At 40.5% G+C, this 22,218-nt stretch overlaps 1 protein-coding gene across 3 annotated transcripts in view; it reads right to left on the bottom strand.

Annotated features, from left to right (window-relative positions):
• The window catches only part of RAD51C (RAS associated with diabetes protein 51C), a 172,943-nt gene that overhangs the window by 115,897 nt on the left and 34,828 nt on the right, over positions 1–22,218 (bottom strand). The window lies entirely within an intron of this gene.

A 22,218-nucleotide genomic window follows, 5' to 3' on the forward strand; every position in this document is an offset into this window, starting at 1 on the left:
TACAGACAGATTTGGTATTTTGCTCATATCTTCTTCACTACTTTTCCGACACTTATGCCGCTTTGAGAGAATGATATTACGAAGGTAGTGGACTGATTGAAGGACAAAGCACTGTAGCAGCAAGTTCAAAAGCATGGGCTGGAGTATTATGTCAATACTGCTGAAGTAATTAGTGAGTTGATAAATCTACCATGTATTTGGTTTTATGAATTCTGAAAATAACATTTTATTAGCAGCAGTTCATTTCCACTTTGCATATTATTGTAGTTTCTTTCTTGTTTATGTTGTATGATACCAATTCCATGCACAAAACACAACAAACAAATAAACGTTTGATTTCCGGAGTTATAAGGGGTTTAAAACATTAAACGGAGAAATAAGAGGTTGAATGCAAACTGTTTGACAAAATTCCTTTCAGCAAATTGCTTTAGTTTTTTGGGACATCCAGGGGTGCCCATTACAGGAACATTATCAGTCATTTCTTATCTATAGGATACAACAGAAAATTACGAGGAAGAGAAATTAGATTAGCTTCAGCCATAAAGAGCCCTAGATGGCAGTTCTTGTTAGAAGCAATTTATATAAAATTCAGAGTTTGTGGAATAGTATCAGCACTTAGCATTGCCAGAGGAGAAAATCAGAAGTTTCCTGGAGTTGTTATGAAATCTGTGAATGCTGCCATACAGATCTGAACTGTATGTTTAACTTAGTGTGGTTATATTTGTTCATTTTCCAGTCAAGTTCAATTTTCCATTTCTTGGCATTTGGTTTTGTTGGGAGTCACTTTAGCATTTTTGTTTACCATACAGGGTAAACGGATAATTATCTCATTAATATATTAGAATGTAACAATGAACAAAGACTTTATTCATATAAGCAGAGATGCACTTCCAATTACAATGACGATTCGTAAGTCACTCGAACGATGTACATATACTTCTCGAAGGGGTCACTCAACTGTCAAGCAACCTTTCAGATACCAACTCAACCCGTCGGCTACAATATAGTTTTTTCCGACAACATCATCCCTCCCAAACAATAAAGTCGTCTTTGGACGAAAAAATAGAGACAACTTACACATCAAAATTCAAAATATAACTCAAACTACTAATTACATCAAGACTAATAACAAACTAAGAAGAAGAGGGATGCATCCCTGGTGTGGTAGATGTCTTCTGTGCCCTCACCTCATTCAGTTGCGCCCGCAATTCATGCACCTGTTGCGTTCAAGCGTCCAAATTCAGTTTGACCTGCATCTGTAGTTCAAGTGCCCTCTTCATCATGTCGGTTATCTTCCAAAGCTCTACCTCCTTTGTCTCTGATTCTTTCTTCGCATCCCCCAACTGGGCTACAACTGCTGCCTTCTCAGCAATGAGTATTGTGCTCTCCTTTTCCTAAGTTGTCTGCTTGGTGGCCAAACTCGCTTCCACTGAGGCTGGTCTGGTAGTTGTCTCCTCTCGAACCCTTGTTGTTGCTGCCTGATCCACCTCACTCTTGTGCATAGCATAGTACGCCTCCCAATATACCTTTACCATCTCTCGCATGAGCTGCTCAATCCTGTTCTCCACCATAGGGTCCTGAGTATTCCACTCTTGTTGCATTTCTAAGGTCTCTATGTTTGGCCATCCCTTCGCCTCAAAACATACTCCGAAGGCTGCAGGACAACCAATCCGCATAAATGCAAAGACCTGTTCTAACTCCCGTATCACCAACTCCAAGGCACGTCTCTATGCCGAGACTACTACTCATCTACCTCAAGTCAATACATCTGCTAAGTATGTCTTGACATCCTCCTCCTCTATCGTTGTCAAAGGATCAAATGGTGTGGTGTACTCTATGGCCATTGTTGTCTCCACCACCTCCAACATCCTCTCAACCGTGCTCTTTGTCTAAGGTGGGGGTGGCGATGGCTCTATTGGGACAGTGGGATGACTCTTTGCTAGGGCTAGAGGGTCTGTCGCCTCAAGTATATATCTTGTGGGTGAGATAGTGACAAGTGTCATCATTACCAGTCGGATGCTAAATCTTCTACCCAAATAACCACTCAGGTCCTGCTCACTTAAGTCCTCAACTTCAGCATCCTCACTTGAGGCCAATAATGTATCGTCTATCATCTCCACTGCATTAGATCCCACTACATCTAAGTGAACTCTAGGTGTCCTTGAACCCTCAGCCACTTCTGCCTGTGTAGTTACCTCCATCACTACCTCCTATGTCTCTACCTCATCATTGGATATAACTACAACTGTATGTGTCTCAGCCCCTATCTCTGGTAGAACTACGACTGTCGCTGGCAAAGTCTCTCGTTCAACTTAAGGCTCAACAACCCTTGGAGGTGTTAATGCTGGTCAGACTAATAGTCAAGATGTTGGTTGCGCTACTGGTCTGGCTGCTACAGTGACTGGGGTCATAACCACAAGCTGCCTAAACTATCCAAATCCCGGAATGTGAACGTCTGTTGGGACTAAGTGAGTGAGATGTAGCTACGAGGGACCTCAAGAATAATAGTGGTGGTGATGTGATAACCTCAACTGTCCAATGGCCTTCTGCCCTCCTAGAGTATCAAGGTGCTTCCACTGCATGATGGGAGGATCCCCTAATTCTATCAGACCTAGCTTGATCTCCAATCTATCATTAGGTATCATCTGCGTAGTGGCATCGAGAAATAGACCAATCGCGTGGTGTGGCATATAGAATGTTTTGCGCTGCAGTGTTATGAACTCATTCATGCGCTCAACCAATAAAGATGCCCAATCATATACTCTTCCATTCATGATGTCATTCATCATGATCACCTATAAAAATGAGATATTTGATGCCCTACTTGATCCAATGAGTCTACTTTTTACTAGGTCCATCAAACAACGCCAGTGCTCTTCCTATACATCGGATTTCTTCAATCCTCTTCCCTTCGAAGTTATCCATTAAAGCTTCGCTTTCTGCCTGAGGCCGTTTACCACATACTAGTTCTACGAGCTGCACCTTCACTTCCCGACTTAGTTTCTCTGGCTTGTTGTTAATTTTTCTCCCTCCCTACGCATGACCAGGTATGCCGAACACCCTAGTGCAGTCTACTGCTCTAAAAGATATCACGAGGTTCTGTCCCAAATAAGAAAATGAACTTGTTCGAGAGAATCGATCATAGGTTTCTAGCATGGTGCGGAGAAAACCCTCAAAATCGTGAATGCAGAACACGGGCATCCGCAACGCCCATTCCACATGTGTCCTTTGTATGCTTTCCTTTGCAAAATGGTCATTCAAGGCCTCCTGCCACCACTTCCTACACTCCGACCTGTTCAAACCCTCAAACATCACATTCTGAGGTGTAAGGTGCGTAGTTGCAGCCAGCTGTACTTGTGCCCTTGAATTCGTTTTGCCTGTACTTTCTACAATACGCACTCCCAATGGTAAAGCCTATAGGTTCCTGTTCATTTTGCTACTTGTTGAAACTTCTTCTAATTTTTTCTTCCTAGCCCTCCTCCCTACACTCTCCATGACTGTCCTTTTGTTTGCAAAAAACGGTTTTTGAAATAGTTTCACAACTACCGTACCTAAGTCTACCAATCTTCTACGTGAGTACAATCATACGATAGGGTTACAATATGGTACTATGGCACTTTGCCTTAGCGTGTACTTCTCCTAGTCTGTACGATGTTCGTACGGTAGTGATTTGTATTCCTTCTATGCTTGTACGATGCTTTCTCACTTTTGCTCTCTCAATCAGCCATGCGATGTCTTGTGTTGTGTATGGGTGGTACGATTTCCATGGTGGCCATACTATATTTGCAACGGTGGTGTTTTCCAGCTTTTTTTTGGGTTGTATGGTGCTCTGAAAAGGCAGTGTTGTATCCTAATTCGATTTTGTGTAAATCGTACAACTTCAAAATTTAACAAAGCAAACTCTAGACCACACTTCTAACTATATGGTAGTTTATGTTTAGACAACTTTATTTTTCCCACAGTCGTACAGTAGTCAAAGCCGTACGAGAGTTTATGTTTAGTCCAAGTTCTATTTTCCCATGACCGTACGGTAGTCTGCATCTAGTTCTATCTTCTGGCTCTCCATGGTCGTACGGTGACTCGCTTAGTACAGGCCTACACTAATCTCTACTAAGTCCATACATCATACAGTATAACTCTATTCTCCCTAAGAAGTTCGTACACCGTGCGTATAACCCCTTCTCTCTGTGAAGCTTGTACGCCATACGGTATAACTCCTTTTTCCTGAATAGTTTGTATGTAGTTTGTACGATAAACAGCTACAATGAGCTTTCTCCTCAGTCCGTGCGGTGTGCTTGCCTATCCTTACACAAAATATACAGTATGTTTATTGCTCCTTACACTGGTCGTACGGTATTTGGGTTCTCATTTTATCTCTTTCCTCTTGTTCTCTTCTCCATATAATTATTATAATTAACTACATTTTATTTACTAATTTTATATATATATATTTATTTATTACTACTATTTATTATAATTTTATACTACCTTTGAGTTATTCATTTGGGGAAATCTCCTTTTCTCCCATAAACTTTTTCCTTTCATAGCAGATTTTTAATTTTGACTCGTTCACTGCATCCGTCACCTCATTTCCGTCCAGCGTCCATAGCTTTATTGCTTCATTATCGCCTAATTCACGAATTTTATATGGCCCTACCCATTTCACCTTGAATTTGCCCAGTTTGATTTCATTGTGCCCATTATATTCTAAAACTAATTGGCCTGGCTGGAACTTGTTTAGTTTCAAGTGTTTGTCGTGTCATACCTTGCGTTTGTATCATGAAACTTCAATAGCCCATTGTGCTTGTAATCGTCGTTTGTCAAGTTTATTCAAGTTGTGCAATCTTTCCCTAAGACATTCCATATCTCCCAATTTGTTTTTGATTGCTATTCGCAGACTTTGTACCATGAACTTTGTTCGTACTACGTGTTGAAGATGGTAGCTGCAATGGAGATCTTTATCTCTGAAAATATGAACGTTATTACCATTATTGTTACGTTTAGCTAAAAAGGACACTTATGTTTAATTGTAATATTAAATGTAAACGACACGTGTCATTAACAGACATTGAGGCATGAATATTTGATGACTTGTAATTTACTATAAGAGTTATGGGAATCTCAAGAGAGCTTCGGTTATCATGTGAAGAGTCTCTTCTATTGTTATATATTTGCATCATGCAAGGGATATTGTACACTCGAACATTTCATTATCAATAAAAATATATTTCTGTTGTGTGGCTCGGTTTTTCCCTTCATTCTCGAAGGGTTTTCCCAGGATATATCTGGTGTTCTTTGTTTCAATTTTGTCTCTTTTATTGCTGGTTATCTTCATGAATTTCTGGGCTTTAGATTTAACATGGTATCAGAGCACGGTTCTCTTGATATCAGCAATAGGGAATCTTTCTCTTATATTTGGGGTTCAATCTGGGTTGTGATCTATTTATTTCGTCTTCTAAGTGATCTGTGAAGGAACCAAAATGGTTGTTGCTTCAACAACAATGATGATGTCTTCGACAAGTCCTCGTTGCGCCTCACAGAACAAGATCTCTTCTTCCGCAAGGAATGCAACAGTGAAGGTGGGTGCTCCGGGTAGTGTTGGTGTCAAGTCAAAGAAATCATCACCTACCTGCAAGGGAGTTCAAGTTAATGGAAACGCTCATTCAGGTGTGAAGATCAATGGCACCAAAGTCAATGGTATTGCCCTAGATAGCTTAAACATGAAGAATAATATCGGGTTGAAGGATTTTGTAGAAGAAGAAAGCCCTGCTAAAAGCAAGATCAATATGCTCCCAAATTGGAGTGTCCTCCTTGCAGCTATTGCTACTATAATATTAGCAGCTGAAAAACAGTGTACAGATTTTGATTGTAAGCCGAGGAAACCGGACATGTTCGGTGATGTTTTTAAGCTCAGGAGGGGATGGGTTTGGCACTACCATTAAGATGAGCCGAAGAAATCTTATGTGGGTTGTTGCTCACATGCAAATTCAAGCGGAAAGCTATCCCTCCTAAGATAATGGAGGATGTGCACAATGTAGTGAGAAGGGATTACTGGTGTACAGGGCAGGCAACAGCATAGTGATAATAAATACGAGATCCATGCAACTAGTGAGCATATTGCCCTTTGTCTCCACTTTCTTCTTCTCCCTGCCCCCTTAGTCACTCATTGGATGAATTTCGAGTCGAAGAAGGGGAAGCTGGACATCCAGGATGTGTGTTGGGGGAGATGCACGGGAAGCTGGTTTTTGATGGAAATTCACGGGCCATCACCCTTGGCCATTTGGAACACGTAGAGCACTCTCTACGTCTGAAAATATGATGTGGCTCTTCATATTCTTGTTTCTATCCACTTTGATGCTTTTGATTTCAGGTACCTTTGTGTCCTTGAACTCAAACGCTTTCTTCTTTCTATCAAGATCGCAGGTAACAAACATTCTTGCCAACCACTTCTTCAGATTCTTGACTGTTGAGAATCTTAGTCAATTATAAGCTTACCTCATGATGCCAATGGTTATGAGCTTGTCATTACGGCATATTAATAGACCAATCGATTTCTTTAATTTTGTGACCTGACTCAATTAAATCACATGGTGCAAATGAGCCTGAAAGTTCATTTCTAAATCGAAGAATGATTGGGGTCTGTGGAAAAAGAAAAGGTTATTTGTCAGGTATTGCATAGGAGTTGCAGGACAGCAAAGCCATGAAAGTTTTTTTATCTCCAGCTCGTCAACATGATGTTGTGTTGTAACGGCAGTAGGAAAGTCGTAGAATTTTTCAACACACATAGGCTTAGTAAGCGAAGGAGTGTCTAGGACTTCTCAACACGTAGGAGGCATTTGTTCTACTCATGGCACCCACTCTTAATGTCAAAGGAAGTTTTATTCTTATTTTTTTATATGTCTTGTCAGTTACGAGTATAGACGAAAGGATCTCCATTTTGTTTGAGAATAGTGGTGGAGTTTATCTTTTCGTGGGCTCCAGCTCTGCCAAAAATAAGAGCATCATATGCAATCATAAAGGATGAAGCCATAATCACTAGCTTTAATGCCAAAAGAAGGGGAAAAGAGAGAGAGAGAGATAAGTATCCTATTATTTTTTTAAATAGTGGTTACCTTTTAGTATTTATAAATGTTGATTATAAATTTTGATTGATCTTTTATCTCTCATCGTTGCAGGATACAACGAGAGAGGCAATAGGTTTCTTTAATTAAGAGGGAGATGTTGAGTCTTAGAGGGAGCTTTTAGCTTCAGAGGGAGGCTTCATAATTAAAAGGGAGTGCCTTTGGAATTCCCTTCATTCTTATATATGCTTGTGATGCTTATGATATTTGTGAAATTTGAGACTTAAATGGAACTAAGTCTTATTTTGTTATGTTTTTTATATTCTTGTGTGAATATATAAGATTTTAAGATCAGCTATAATAACTCTTTCACTATGCGATAGTGAATGTCATGTTGAGAGAGTCCATAATGTCATCACGTTGAGATAGTCCATGAACATCATGTTGAGAGAGTCCATGATGTCATCGTGTTGAGAGATTTCGTGATGGGAGTTGGATGTCATGTTGAGTGATTCCATGAATGTGATTAATTGTTACAAGGTTTCATGTTGAGTGATTCCATGAATGTGATTATTTGTTACCAATGTTTCATGTTGAGTGATTCCATGAATGCAATCAATTGTTACACGGTTTTCATGTTCAGGGTTTCATGTTGAGTGATTCCATGAATGCAATCAATTATTACAGGGTTTTTCATGTTGAGTGATTCCATGAATATGATTAATTGTTACAAGTTTTCATGAATCTTATAGGATATATGGGATGAGATTTTATCATTAGCATTTTGGTTGCAGTTTTCTGTGCTAAAGATTTCTCTCTGGCTAAGGAGTGTTGAAGATGGTAGCTGCAATAGAGATCTCTGTCTCTGGAAATATGAACATTATTACCATTATTGTTACGTTCAGCTGAAAAGGACACTTATGTTTAATTGTAATATTAAATGTAAATGACATGTGTCATTAACATGCATTGAGGCATGAATATTCGATGAGTTGTAATTAACTATAGGAGTTATGGAAACCTCAAGAGACCTTCGGTTATCATGTGAAGAGTCTCTTCTATTGTTATATATTTGCATCATGCAAAGGATATTGTACACTTAAACATTTCATTACCAATAAAGATATATTTATGTTGTGTGGCTAGGTTTTTCCCTTCATTCTGGAAGGGTTTTCCCAAGATATTTCTGGTGTTCTTTGTTTCAGTTTTGTCTCTTTTATTGCTGGTTATCTTCATGAATTTATGAGCTTTAGATTTAACACTACGGCATCCTAACCATACATCAGCTGGAACGGAGTGTCCTGTGGTGACTTTGTACGAGGTACGATATGCTCATAATGTTGATGGCAGCATTTCCTCCCAATCCTCACCTTCAACTGTGCAAGACTTGTAGATTACTGCAACCAAGATTTTGTTTGTGGCTTCCACTTGTCCGTTTTCTCTAAGATAGTACAGGCTCGATAGAGAATCGTATATTTTGTACCCTGTGGTTAGTAGCTGGATGACGTGATTGACAAAATGTCCCCCACGGTCGCTTGTCAACTGTATTGGGATCTCGTAACTTATGATGATCTGCTCGTAGATGAATCTTGTCGTGCTCACTGCAGAGTTGTCTAGTAGGGCCTGCGCCTCTACCCACTTAGTAAGGTACTCCGTAGCGACAACAATGTACTAGCATCTCCTGGTTTTTCTCACCTTGAGGGGTCCGACAAAGTCCACCCCACAACATTCGAATAATTCTTACATGTGTAAAGGGTTCAGAGGCATGAAATCCCTCTTCAGTGACTTCCCAACCCTCTAACATGTATCACATGCAACGACCCATTAATTGGCGTCATTGTGCACAGTTGGCCACCATAACCCTGCCAGAAGTATCTTTCGTGTAGTTGTATCTACCCCATATGTCCTCCTATGAGTCCATGTGCTTCCTTCAATACCTTTGGGACTTCTTCATCTAGAACACATCTTCGTAAAATCTGGCCGAGTCCCATCTTATACAACCCATTAATCAATTGGAACATTTGACTTCTCAACACTAGTTTCCTCCTTTCGCTTGGCAACATTTCCCTAGGAAATTGCCCCGTCGAAAGATATTCCCCGATACTTGGGTACCAAGATGGTAGTATGGCAATCTGGAATAGTTGTGCATCAAGAAAATTGTCGTTGACTCTCTCCAGAGGTTCTCCTAATTTGATCCTTGATAAATGATCCGCACTTACATGGCTTTTCACAAGCCCTACCACAATTTTAAATGTAAACTCGTGCAACAATAGTAGCCATATGCTTATCCAACCTTGGACGATTGATTTGTTCACGAGATATAACAGAGCTTGATGATCTACGTAAAACACAAATGGACTCGCCAATAGACAATGTCTAAACTTCTGCATGATGTACACCATTCCGAGAGCCTCCCCCTTTGTTGTACTATAATTCTTTTCTGCTTTAGACAAAAGTCTACTTGCAAAGTACACCGGATGGTCCAATCTATAATCACCTGTCTGTGCCAAAGTTGCTCCAATTGCATAGTTCGATGCATCGACATGTACATGGAACTCCTTGTCCCAGTTCGGATAAGCCAGGATAGGTGTTGTGGCTAATCGTATTGAGTCCCTCAAAGGCTTCATTATACTTTGTTGCCCATTTGTATGGTTCTCCCTTGCAAGTTAGTTTGTCGAGCAAGTAAGATATTTTGGCAAAGTTCTTAATGAATGTTTGGTAATATCCTGTGTCCCAGGAATGATTTTACCTCAGTCACATCTGTCGAAGGTGGCATTTCCAAGATTACCCGGACTTTGTCAAGATCCGTCTTTAATCCTGCTTTGCATACGATGTGTCCCAATAGTTTCCCTTGTAGTACCATAAATCTGTACTTCTTCAGGTTTAGTGCTAGTCTTGCTCATCTACAGCATTCCATGAATTCTCTGAGTATGATCAGATGCTTGTCCTCCGCACTGAAAACCGACCAATCATCCAAAAATACTTTTAAGTTTCCGATTGACATCTTGTCAAAGATGTGCAAGATAATTCTTTGAAACGTTGCCAGAGCATTGCATAGACCAAACGACATTCTGTTATAGGCATATACCCCATCTTCTACTATGAAGGTTGTTTTGAACCAATCTTCTTCTGCGATGGATATCTGATTATATCCAGAAAATCCATCCATGAATGAATAATTTTGATGCCCCGCAACTTCTTCCAAAATACTGTCAATGAACGGTATCGGAAACAGGTCCTTAATCGTTACCGCATTCAAAAATCGAAATTCTACACATATACTTATCTGAGTGATATATTTTTTCAAAGATATCATTAATGGGAATACCCACTCACTCGTCTGTACCCTAAAAATAATGCTTGCTTCAAGCATCTGATTAGTCTCATCTGTAACCCGTGCAGCATAATTTTTGTTCCTCTAGTACGGTTGCTTCTATACAGGTACTGCTCCTATCATGGGATATGATGGACACATAATTCCGACAGTACCCCTTTCAAGTCTTTATACGTCCATGCAAAAATATCCTTATATTCCATAAATATTTTAAACATTGCTGCTTTCAGAACTAGATTCCAGTCATCCCCTACACATGTTTTTTCAGGTTAGCCTTGTCCCCTAAGTTCATTGTTTTCACTGTGGGTTCTTTGTATTTAATAGGCTTTTCCTCACTAAATACATGTGCAGGTGTTTCATCTATCTATGCCTCTCCTTTCACGTCTTTATATTCCTTTGGGAATTCGTTTTCCTCTCCTTTATTACCTTCCTCAACCCCTAACATGTGACAACTCGGAAAAAGCTCATAGTCCTCCATTTCCCAATGGAGAAGGTCGTTCACTGAATCCAAGTCGTCATCGTTGGACCCTCCCAATTTAGGATTCCTTCTTCGTTGGGTTTCATTCGTTTATTCCCCTCATCATCCCCTTCGTATTCAAAATCTGACGATGTTGCCTCCTCTTCTAACATCTGTGTATGTAGGTCAATTACAAAATCTACAACCTCCTCCATCCATGAACAGGGTGTTCTTTTTCCAGTCATGTTTTACTTTTGTCTGTACTAGCCAGCCCCTTCCTAGGATGGCGTTGTACCCTTTTCTTTTAAATGGTATAACCACGAAGTCAAGTAAGAACGGTTGTGTCCCGATTGTTACATGTTGTGCCATTAGAGCTCCTAAAGGTTTAATCCTATCTTGATTGACGGTGACCAATTGAAATTTAGGTGGTCATAACGTAGGTTGCCCAACTTCTTCCATGTTTCTTCTAGCAGTATGTTCAATCTTGACACTCCATCTACAATGGTGTCCATGAGGATGGTTTCGAGAATACCCATCTCTACTACTGTTGGGTGTCTTCCTATGGTGAGCGCAAGTAGCATTAGGTCCATCGCAGTCGTTTTGCTTCCACCTTATGCGTCTTTTCCTGGCTCTTCCATTGCCTTAGGGACAGGTGTCATGTTTAGGATTGCAGTCCAAAACTGAGGCATTACAAGAAGAAAGTCATTCAGCTTCATCGGAACCTCAGCTTGCATTACCTATCGTATGATATTTTGTTCTGCTTGGTTCCTCCTTGAGGTGCTGGTAGATTCCTTTGTCTGCAATTTGTCAACCTCCATTTCTTTTTCTAATTCTGCTCACGCTTGCTGCAAACTCTTCTTTTCCCCTTCTGGATCTAGATACGTTGTCTTCTTCGTTTGCGCGTGAGTGATGGCTAATGTCTCCTCATCACATGTTGTTTCTATACTTAACAAGTTCACCCCGGGTTTAGGGCATTTTGAATCCTCATGGTCTCCAGGACCACACCATCTACACAATAGCTGTGGTGTTCCCTTCGTTCTACAATCTCTAGCGAACTGGCCCTAAAGGTTGCACGCACGACATTGTATCATCGGCCGTCCACTTGAATCATATTGTATTCGACTATGGCCCCCGTTATTGTTGTTATTATTGTTGTCGCCTCATCTGTGCCAGTTGTTGTTTCAGTACCCTCCTGAGGTTGCCACATCATTGTTCGTATTTGTTCCCCAAGGTGGATGCTTCCTGCATCAGTAATACTTGTTGGTGTCCCTTCATTTTCATATTGAATGGGCACCCCTTAGTAGAATGTCCCGCAATTTTGCAGATACCACAAAATTGTTTCTTAGGGCAGGAGTGTAATGTTCCTGTCATAAAATAAATTATTATTCAAACTATTGTTAATGGGCCAATTGATTTAGTAATATCTCGGACCCATTTTTATTTTTGGTTCTGTAGGTATGTGTAGTCGTTGGCTATCTTTGTACACCCTCGGAAAGTTTTCATCGACGGGTATTTAAGCACAGCTTACAAGTAGTCGTAGATATGCAATTTGGTTTATTTCTTTGTACTACAAATTCCTGTTGGGATTCTCTGTTGTTCACCATTTTGGAAGTGAAAGATCTTCCCTACTTGGCTCACGTGGTTTCGATGGGATTCAACCTTCACCCTATTCCATTGCATGTAATACTTCGCTCAGATCTGGCAAATCGGAGCACCATTTGGTGGAAAATATAAATTGAAGGACCATATGTGTTCAATCTTCATTCTTATTTGGATTTATTTCATGAATTCGGCTCTACAAGTTCTTGGTTGCAGGGCTAAGCTTTTCACTTCTATCCACACACCATCCGTCACCCTAACTTAGCACAACTCGCAATACATCTGCCCGTGCACCATCACCATACCATATGACCATATGGGCCTACCATACGGCCACTCACCCCTGTTGTCTCCACCGTACGGCAGTCATTCAATTCACCATTGTACGGATTGCCTCATTAGTTGTATAGCCTACACCACTAACCGTACGACCTTCTTGTGTGCCTAGTTTGATACTGTACAGCCTGTACTACTCTATCGTACAACCTAGTACTTCATCATCGTACAACCTTATCAATTCCCCCCACATACACATTTTCACCTACCGGATCATTAGACGCGATTTCTAAGGTGATTACTAGACAAGAACATTACAGTGGTATCAGAGCTTCAATCCTGCCAACCTGTAGATAGTGAATAAGAGTTTATAGCCAAAAGAGAAGAACCTATTTGGTTAATAGAATGGTTGTTGAACTGAAACCCACAGCTATCGAACTTGTGACACTACTAAGAAAACTTGTGAGGAATCAAGCACAGATCAATGATACTTAGCAACTCATGGAAGAAACTCTCAAGAAATTGGCAGACAATAAAATATCCGGTGAACAAAATAGTCACAATGCTGACTCGATGTCGGGTAAAGCAAACCCTTGTCCAGCACACTCTCGACCTTCCGTGTTGTCTTTTCCCCCACGGACGGAGGCACCACACAGATGGAAGTAGACAACCTTTAAGGAAGTGCAAGAACAGTTGAGAGAAGACTGGAAGAATGCAATTTGGAGTAAGATATATCCTACAAAGATTACACAAAACTGAGAATAAAATATTCAGAAGGCGGAAAACAAGGATATTTTAACGATGATCTGAGGAGGAAGTTAAGTAAATCTGTCACCATTTGACAGATGCGGATCTATATCTATGCAAGTGTGCGTAATGAAGGTCAATACTTACTTCCAACTTAATCCAATGCCAGAAGAAGAAGCAATTAAATTTGCGGCATTACATTTGGAGGGAGTACCGCATGAATGGTGGCACCACGGCACCTTCACATTGGGGCATGACCAAATAAACACCAATGTAGAATTAAGGGAGAGATTGATAGATTGATTTGATGGTAAAGATTTGGAACTCAATTTCAAAGACTTGGCACAATTGAGGCAAACTAGATCGGTTGACCAGTACATTGCGAGATTTTAGGGACTCTGTTTTGGTCATGGACATTTCCAAAAGAAGACGAATAGTGCTCTTCATGGACAGACTAACAGAACCACTAAAGAGGGTTGGGTAAAAGGTTTCGATCAGGAAACCCTGTCGGAAGCCGTTAAGAAGGCTCAGAATATGGCATCATCATCGACATCATCCTCTCGAGGGTACTCACATTCCAAATCGCCAATGTTTTCGAGGGACAGAAATAATAAACCTCTGTCGAAAAAGCCGTCGCTAGACGAAGCAACCCAACAAGAGCTCCGAAGGAAGAAACTATGTTTCAACTGCAAGGGACCATGGGAACTTGGGCACAAATGCCTCGGGAAAAGAAAAATTCACTACATTGAAGTCATGTCCGATGATGAGGACAAACTGGAAGATGTACCCTCCAAAGAAAACTATTCCCAAGAGGACACCAAAATGGTCAGTCTGAACCATACGAAGAGAATCACAACTTTGGTATGGTGTAGAGGAACTATTGCCTTAGCCGGGAGCCCAAGGTGTACGATGTTTCATGTACGGGAAACCCTTCAAGGACAAAAAGTCATGGTGATGCTCGATAGCGGAGCCACTCTAAACTTCATAAACCCCTCTTTGGTGAAACATAGAGGTCTATCTACTCAGTCACACGTAAGATTCCAAGTCAAAGTTGCCGGAGGGACTCTTCTGCCTAGCACACACCTTGTTCCTTAGCTAGGTATCACAATGGAAAATCACAAGGTGACAGAGGATTTCTTCATAGTGGACCTAGATGATATGGAGGTTATTCTGGGCATACAGTGGATGGAGACACTTGATGAACACACTCAGAGCTTCAAATGAATGGACTTCACTTTTGTTGTCAATGGGAAGAAAGTTGTTCTCTGCGGAATGGTCAACGAGGGACCGAAGGAATTTTTAGCACATTGGATGGAAGCAATCTTTCGATGTGATGACATTGCTTGGGCTGCACACTGTTTTGTCTCGGCAAAACCTGTAAAAGGGCAACGGACACCTCCCTAGGATGACGATCTTCAAAATATCTTGAGTGCTCATGATGAAGTTTTTACGGACATTCCTCAAGCATACCTCCCCATCGCAGGTATGAACATACAATCGAGTTGGAAGCGGGCGCCAAGCTAGTCATAACTACACCCTACTGCCATCCCAAGAAATTTGAAGATGAGATCAAAAAGACAATTCAGGAACTACTTGAGAAAGGATGGATCTGTCCCAATTCTAACCCATTTGCATCATCAGTGGTATTGGTTAAAAAGAAGGACAGGACGATGTGCATGTGTGTGGACTTCGGTGCATTTTACAAAAAGACGATAAAAAATAGGTACCCTATTCTGAGGATCGATGAGTTGTTGGATGAATTACATGGCGCAATTTATTTTTCAAAAATAGATCTTCGTTTTGGATACCATCACATCCGCATGAGGGAAGATGTGGAGAAGACGACTTTTTGCTGTCACTATGGGCATTATGAGTTCCTAGTCATGTCATTCAGATTAACGAATGCATCCATTACATTCCAATAATGCATGAATCGCATTTTCAACAAACAATTGCGTAAGTACTTACTAGTATTTTTCGATGATATCCTTATTTATAGCAAGACATGGGAAGAGCACCTGAAGCATCTGGATGAAGTCCTAAGGATCATGAAGGATCAATCTTTGTTCGCCAAGCGATCCAAGTGTGAATTTCGTATGACAGAAATAGTATACCTGGGGCACTTTGCCAGTAAATATGGAGTACAGGTTCATCAGGAGAAGATTTAAGCTATCATTGATTGCCCCCACCCCAAAATCACTCTTTGAGTTGAGGATTTTTTTGACTGTGCAGTTATTACCGGAGGTTTGTAAAAAGATTCTCCCAGCTCAGTGCACCATTAATAGATCTGACAAAGAAGGGTTCCTTCCAATAAAATGAAAAGGCGCAACTCACTTTTGATAAATTAAAATAAGTAATGAGCACTTGTCCCGTACTATCCTTACCTGATTTCACTCGACCTTTATTTCTGGAGTGCGACGCATCTAGAGAAGGCATTGGCAAGGTACTGATGCAAGTTAGACAACCCATAGCCTATGAGAGTCAGAAGCTTACACAAACCGAGCACTTATATTCCATTTATGGCAGAGATGTTGGCCATCGTAGATGCACTGACCAAGTTCCCGGAGTATCTAGTGGGTGCCAAGTTTGTCATTCGTATGGATCACAATAGTTTGAGATATTTTTTGGAGCAACGGGATTTGAACAAAAGGCAACAAAAAAGGGTAAGCAAGGTTCAGGCTTTTGATTTTGACATTGAATATGTGACGGGAAAGAATAATGTGGTTGCAAATGCTTTGTTTAGGAAACCCGCCATCTGCTTACTAAGCCAAATTTCAGCAGACTGGAAAGCACATTTATTGGTGGAATATTTCAAAAACACATTTGTCTGTGAACTAATGGATGGCAACACCCAGGATGATCGATACAAAGTGGTGGATGACATCATTTACTATAAGGTAGGTGCCAAGTTTGTCGTTCGTACGGATCACAATAGTTTGAGATTTTTTTGGAGCAACGAGATTTGAACAAAAGGCAACAAAAAAGGGTAAGCAAAGTTCAGGCTTTTGATTTTGACATTGAATATGTGAAGGGAAAGAACAATGTGGTTGCAGATGCTTTGCCCAAGAAACCCGCCATCTACTTATTGAGCCAAATTTCAGCGGACTGGAAAACACATTTGTTGGTGGAATATTTCAAAAACACATTTGCCTGTGAGCTAATGGATGGCAACACCCAGGATGATCGATACAAAGTGGTGGATGACATCATTTACTATAAGAATCGGATATACTTAGTGCCGAAATCCAAACTGAAGCAAAAAATCTTGAAGGAGGTACACGACTCACCCTTGGCGGGACACTCAGGTTTCCTCAAAACTTACAGACGTCTCAGAGAGAGGTTTTCATGGAAAAGTCTTAAAGGAGACGTATTGCAGTATGTAAGAGAGTGTGCGGTCTGTCAACAAAACAAATCCTAACATACTCTACCCGTCAGGTTACTGCAAACTCTGCCTATTCCATAACAAAAGTGGGAAAGCATATCGATGGACTTCATTACTGGACTTCCCAAGGTCAACGGAAAGGATTGTATCTTCGTGGTGGTTGACAAACTTATGATGTACGCACATTTCTTCACCATCCTATCAAATTATCAAGTCGCACAGGTAGACGATCTATTTTTCAAAGAATTCTTTTGTCTACATGGGTTACCCTGAAACATTGTTAGTGATCGAGATGGACGACTTATCAATATCTTCTGGACAGAACTGTTTCAGCTGGCAGGAACAAAATTGTCGCCAAGTACTAGTTACCACTCTTAAATGGACAGACAAACGAAGATTGTAAACAAGTGGCTCGAAAGCTACCTTCGGAACTGCATTTCGACACAACGAGTGTGGGTGAAATGGATGCACATAGGGGGATATTGTTATAATACCACTTATCACATGTCCATTGGGATGGCACCTTTCAATGCACTATACAAGTACGAACCCTTTTCATTCATCAACATAGTCTTGGGTAACAATCATGCACCGAGGGCAAGGGACCGGCTTCAGGAGGAACATGACATCTTGAGATGCTTGAAGGAAAACTTACAACAAGCGCAGAATCAACAAAGATGTACACCGACAAACACCAAATCTAGAGAAGTTTTGAAGTGGGAGCCTTGCTATATCTCAAACTTCAACCATACCAGCAATCCTCATTGAAGGAAAAGGGGAAAGGAAAATAAAGCCACGATTTTATGGCCCCTATCGAGTAATTCGTCACATCAGTGTAGTTGCCTATGAGCTGGAACTTCCAGAGGGGAATCATATTCATAACATTTTTCGTGTCTCCAACCTTAAGAAAGTCGTGGGACAAAACATCATGATAGCTACAAACCTTCTACCACTCAATGAAGAAGAAAAGCTCATATTGGAACCGGTCGAGATCATCGAAGTACGTGAGAAGACCTTGCAGAACTGCACGGTGAAGGAATATTTGGTACGATGGAAGCACTTGCCATTGGACGACGTGACATGGGAGGGCGAGAACACTATAGCATCTGACATTGCATTTGCTCGAGGAAAAGAAAAATTTGGGATGGGAGGACTAGAATGCTCCCATCATTAAGTAAATTATTCATCAAACTATTGTTAATGGGCTGATTGATTTAGTATATCTCAAACCCATTTTTGTTTTTGTTTCCATAGGTATGTGTAGCCATCGGCTGTCTCTGTATACCCTCGGAAAGTTTTCACCGACGGGTATTTAAGCACGGCTTGTAGGTAGTCGTAGGTATGCAATTTGGTTTTTTTGTATGTACTGTGAATTCTCGTTGAAATTCTCTGTTCACCATTTTAGAAGTGAAAGATCTTCCCTGCTTGGCTCACACGATCTCGGTGGGATTCAACCCTCACACTATTCCGTTGCGTGTAATACTTCACTCAGATCTGGCAAATCAAAGCACCATCTGGTGGCAAATATAAATTGAAGGATCATATGTGTTCAATCTTAATTCTTATTTTGATTTATTTCATGAGTTTGGATCTATAAGTTTTTGGTTGCAAAGCTTACCTTTCCCATTCTATCCGCACACCATCCGTCATTGTGGCTTAGCACAACTCGCAATACATCTGCCTGTGCATCATCACCATACCGTACGGCCATCTAGGCCTACCATACGACCATTCACCCCTATTGTCTCCACCGTATGGCAATCATTCTCTTCACCACCATACGAACTGCCTTAGCAGCCATACAGCCTACACCAACGACTATACGGCCTTCTTGTGTGGTTGGTCTAATACCGTACGGCTTGTACTACTCTACCGTACGGCCTAGTGCTTCATCACCGCACGACCTTATCAGTTCCCCCCACACACATTTTCACCTCCGAAATCATCAGACGCGATTTCTAAGGTGATTACCAGATAGGAACATTACAAGGAGTCCTTCGTGTGGCCCTCCTCTTTGCAATCCGTACACCATAGTTCCTCTTCTCTTGCTTGGCCAGGATTCTTTTCCATGTTTTTGAACTCCATCATACGTAACATGTCCTTCTGTAGTGCTCGAACCTTTTTACTTAATTCCTCGTCGTTGTTGCTTTCAAAAGATGAATCTTCTAAGTTCGAGGATCTATTTTTCTTCTTTTTGTTTGTTATCTGTTCATCTCCAAGTCCACTGCTCGGTTATATTCATTGATGTATGATGTCGAAGGTACAATTTTCACCTTTTTCCTCAGTGTCTGTCATAGCCCTTCGATGAACCACCTTTTCTTCAACCCGTCCGCCAATTGGCTTTCCATTTTTTCTACTGGCTCTTTCAGCCTTCTTGCATATACATGGATTGTTTCATTCTATCCTTGCTTGGTATTGTAGATTTCCACTACTACCTCGTTATCATCCCTGAGTAGTCGAAACTCTGCCATAAATTATTTCTTAACATCCAGCCATGAAGTTAACTTCTATGGATTGGGATTTGAAAACCAATCAATCGCTTCACAGCATAAAGTAGCCAAGAATTGTCGGACCTAGTCATCTTGGTCTGTTACGTCATTCGCAACCCAGATTGTTTCACATGTTTTACAATGTCGAACTAGATCGATTGTTCCATTGCCATTAAATTTCGGCAGTTTTTCCTTTGGTCCTTCCATTATTAATTTCTTCTGAATTTGTGGTTTTTGTTGTGCACCCGCATTGTTCTACGTACCCACGTTGTTCTGAGTACCTGCATTGTTCTGCACAACCGCGCTACTTTGGACAACCGCTCTACTCGATGTGAAGAGATTTTCTTCAAGAAAAGTTGTTCAATTCTATACTTGTATTCGTTTGTCAGGTGTATCGGGAACGAAGAGTTCACCCCACACTCGTGCTCCGTCGTCACCTCGAGCCGTGCGGGTTCCTTCCCTTTCGTTTGGATTCTCTACCTTTGGCGTATACAAGTTTAAGAACTCCTCCCTTGTCTCTTCTACCAAATTCAATCTCTGTCGTGTTTCTTCAAGCAAGTCCTCGGCACTCCTCGGTCTACTAGGCGAATGCACTCCATCGGTCAATGCTCCTTCAGCTCCTCGGTGCCAATCGACAAGCTGAAACTTTTGTCTTCGCTCCACCTATTGTGTTAGAATTAATGCTTCTTGTGTTGTGCGTATATCATCCTTGTCTTATATTTTATTCCTATCTTTATTGAGCAAATTCTGAATTAATCTTCATAACACCTCTTTTGTACTAGGTCCGACCGGCAACGGCGTCAAATGTTTACTGTACAAAGTAAATGAATACTTATCGCATTAATAGACTAAAATGTAACACAGAACAGAAACTTTATTCATATAAGCAGAGACGCACTTCCAATTACAATGATGATTCGTAAGTCATTCGAACAATGTACATATACTGCCTGAAGGGGTGACTCAACTGTCACACAACCTTTCGAATACCAACTCAACCCGTCGGCTACAATATAGTTTTTTTCGACAACAATTTTGTAACGTTTTGGCATTGTATTTCATCATACAAAAAACACAAAAAGTCCTAAAACCCAAAATTTCAGAAAAAATCAGAAATTGCAAAGGGCACACCAGGGGTACCTATTACATTAAATGAGCTTTTGGGTCTAACTTATTACTATAGATACATAAAAAATTCATTCAGTTGTCATCTTATCAATTTCAATTTTGAGTGAATTCATTATTTAATCATTCATTATTCCATTATCATAATCTTGTCATTCACTAAAAATCATTACATTATTCATCTCATTAATACATTAATAAATAATATATAGTCTAATCCTATTAATTCATCAATTCATTTAAAAGAGATATCATTCTTCACTTATTATTGTAAAAATATCTTAATTATAAATCCTCTTACACTTATCATTTCCCATTTACCACTCACCTATCTCCTTACCATTTTTCCTCCTATACCACTAATCTTATATTATCCTACATTCACCCTAATATGGGATTCCCTCCCGGGGACATCTATTTAAGCACACCTCCTCTCATCCTTTTGTATCCATTGTTGGATGCATCTATTCGTATTCTGCATCCGTGTAATGTCCCCTTCTCCGTGCTAGACCTAATGGCGCCTTGTTGGTCTTTCCATCCAAATAGGCTAACGACATTTTTTTTTGAGGATGCTAGCCAGTCACAAGAGTCTATTTGGTTTCATTGGGGGAGATATTTAAGTAAGAACTCCTAAGGTTAAGTCACTTTATTTTATTAAGTTACTTTATCATTTAAAGTCACTTTATGACAAAAGTAACTTAAGTGACTAAAAGACGAAATTGGCTTTTATCCCACATTGCTTAGTTGTTTGCATCTTCCCTCACATCGAGGTTATAAAAGCAAGGAGCCACATTGGGATTCACACCATGAAATATATTATTATTCAAATTATAAAAAGTTGCTTAAATGTGACTGGTATAATCTTGAGGATGAAACCCCTTGAGATATTGGAGAAGCTGGACATAGCCCCAACAGATCATCGAAAGCTTGCTCACCACTAAGCATGGAGTAAGGTAGGAGGGATTTCATCATAGTTGGACGGCAGTCAAAGTAAGTCATTGTTATATATAATAAGCAGAGATTCAGGGGTCAACATATGGTAGCATAAGTTAGCCTACAAGGCCTGGAAGCAGCCTTCATCGATACCAACGTAGCAGGAGATTATATCGGCAAGTATATGTCCAGGCAAGCAGCCGACTCACCATGCAGAGGCAGGGAGGCATGAGTAACTGGCATCATCACCATAGGGAGAAAGTGGTGAAGGTAACTCGACTGTCTCAGTCTGCGGGTGGCTTAACCGGAGCACGGCTCAACGTGGCCATCAGTATCTATCACAGGTAGTAGAGGGGAATTCATTACAGACCGCCACGAGTCTAGACCAAGCTAACAAAATACAGACCGATCCCAGTCTGGAGCGGGTGAAGAAGCAGAACATACTCAGTGTCACCAGGTGCTTTATTAAACGTTTATGTTATTTGTGTAAATCATCCAAACTTCTAAGTCAGTCCAGTTACATATTAATGAATGATACTGCTGAATGTCTTGTATGGAATATAGCTCGGGTAGATGGAACTGTGGTTAAATGTAATTGAATATTAAATGAAAATCTCCAAGTCCCTTTGAATGATTTATGCTATTACCTTGTTATTCACATGTATTGCGGCAGAGTTAAGGTTGTCATTGTAAACTGTGATCGTCATTTCTAACAGCAGTTCTGATTTTGATTAGAGGATATTCTTCTGTTATATGAATTGGATTATTCAAGTTCTCATAATGTTTAGGTTAAAAATATATCATATTGCTGCATT

This window comes from Cupressus sempervirens, chromosome 5 (genome assembly GCF_028749045.1).
Source record: "Cupressus sempervirens isolate cs-2001-9-10 chromosome 5, ASM2874904v1, whole genome shotgun sequence".
In the NCBI taxonomy this organism is placed as follows: Eukaryota; Viridiplantae; Streptophyta; class Pinopsida; order Cupressales; family Cupressaceae; genus Cupressus; species Cupressus sempervirens.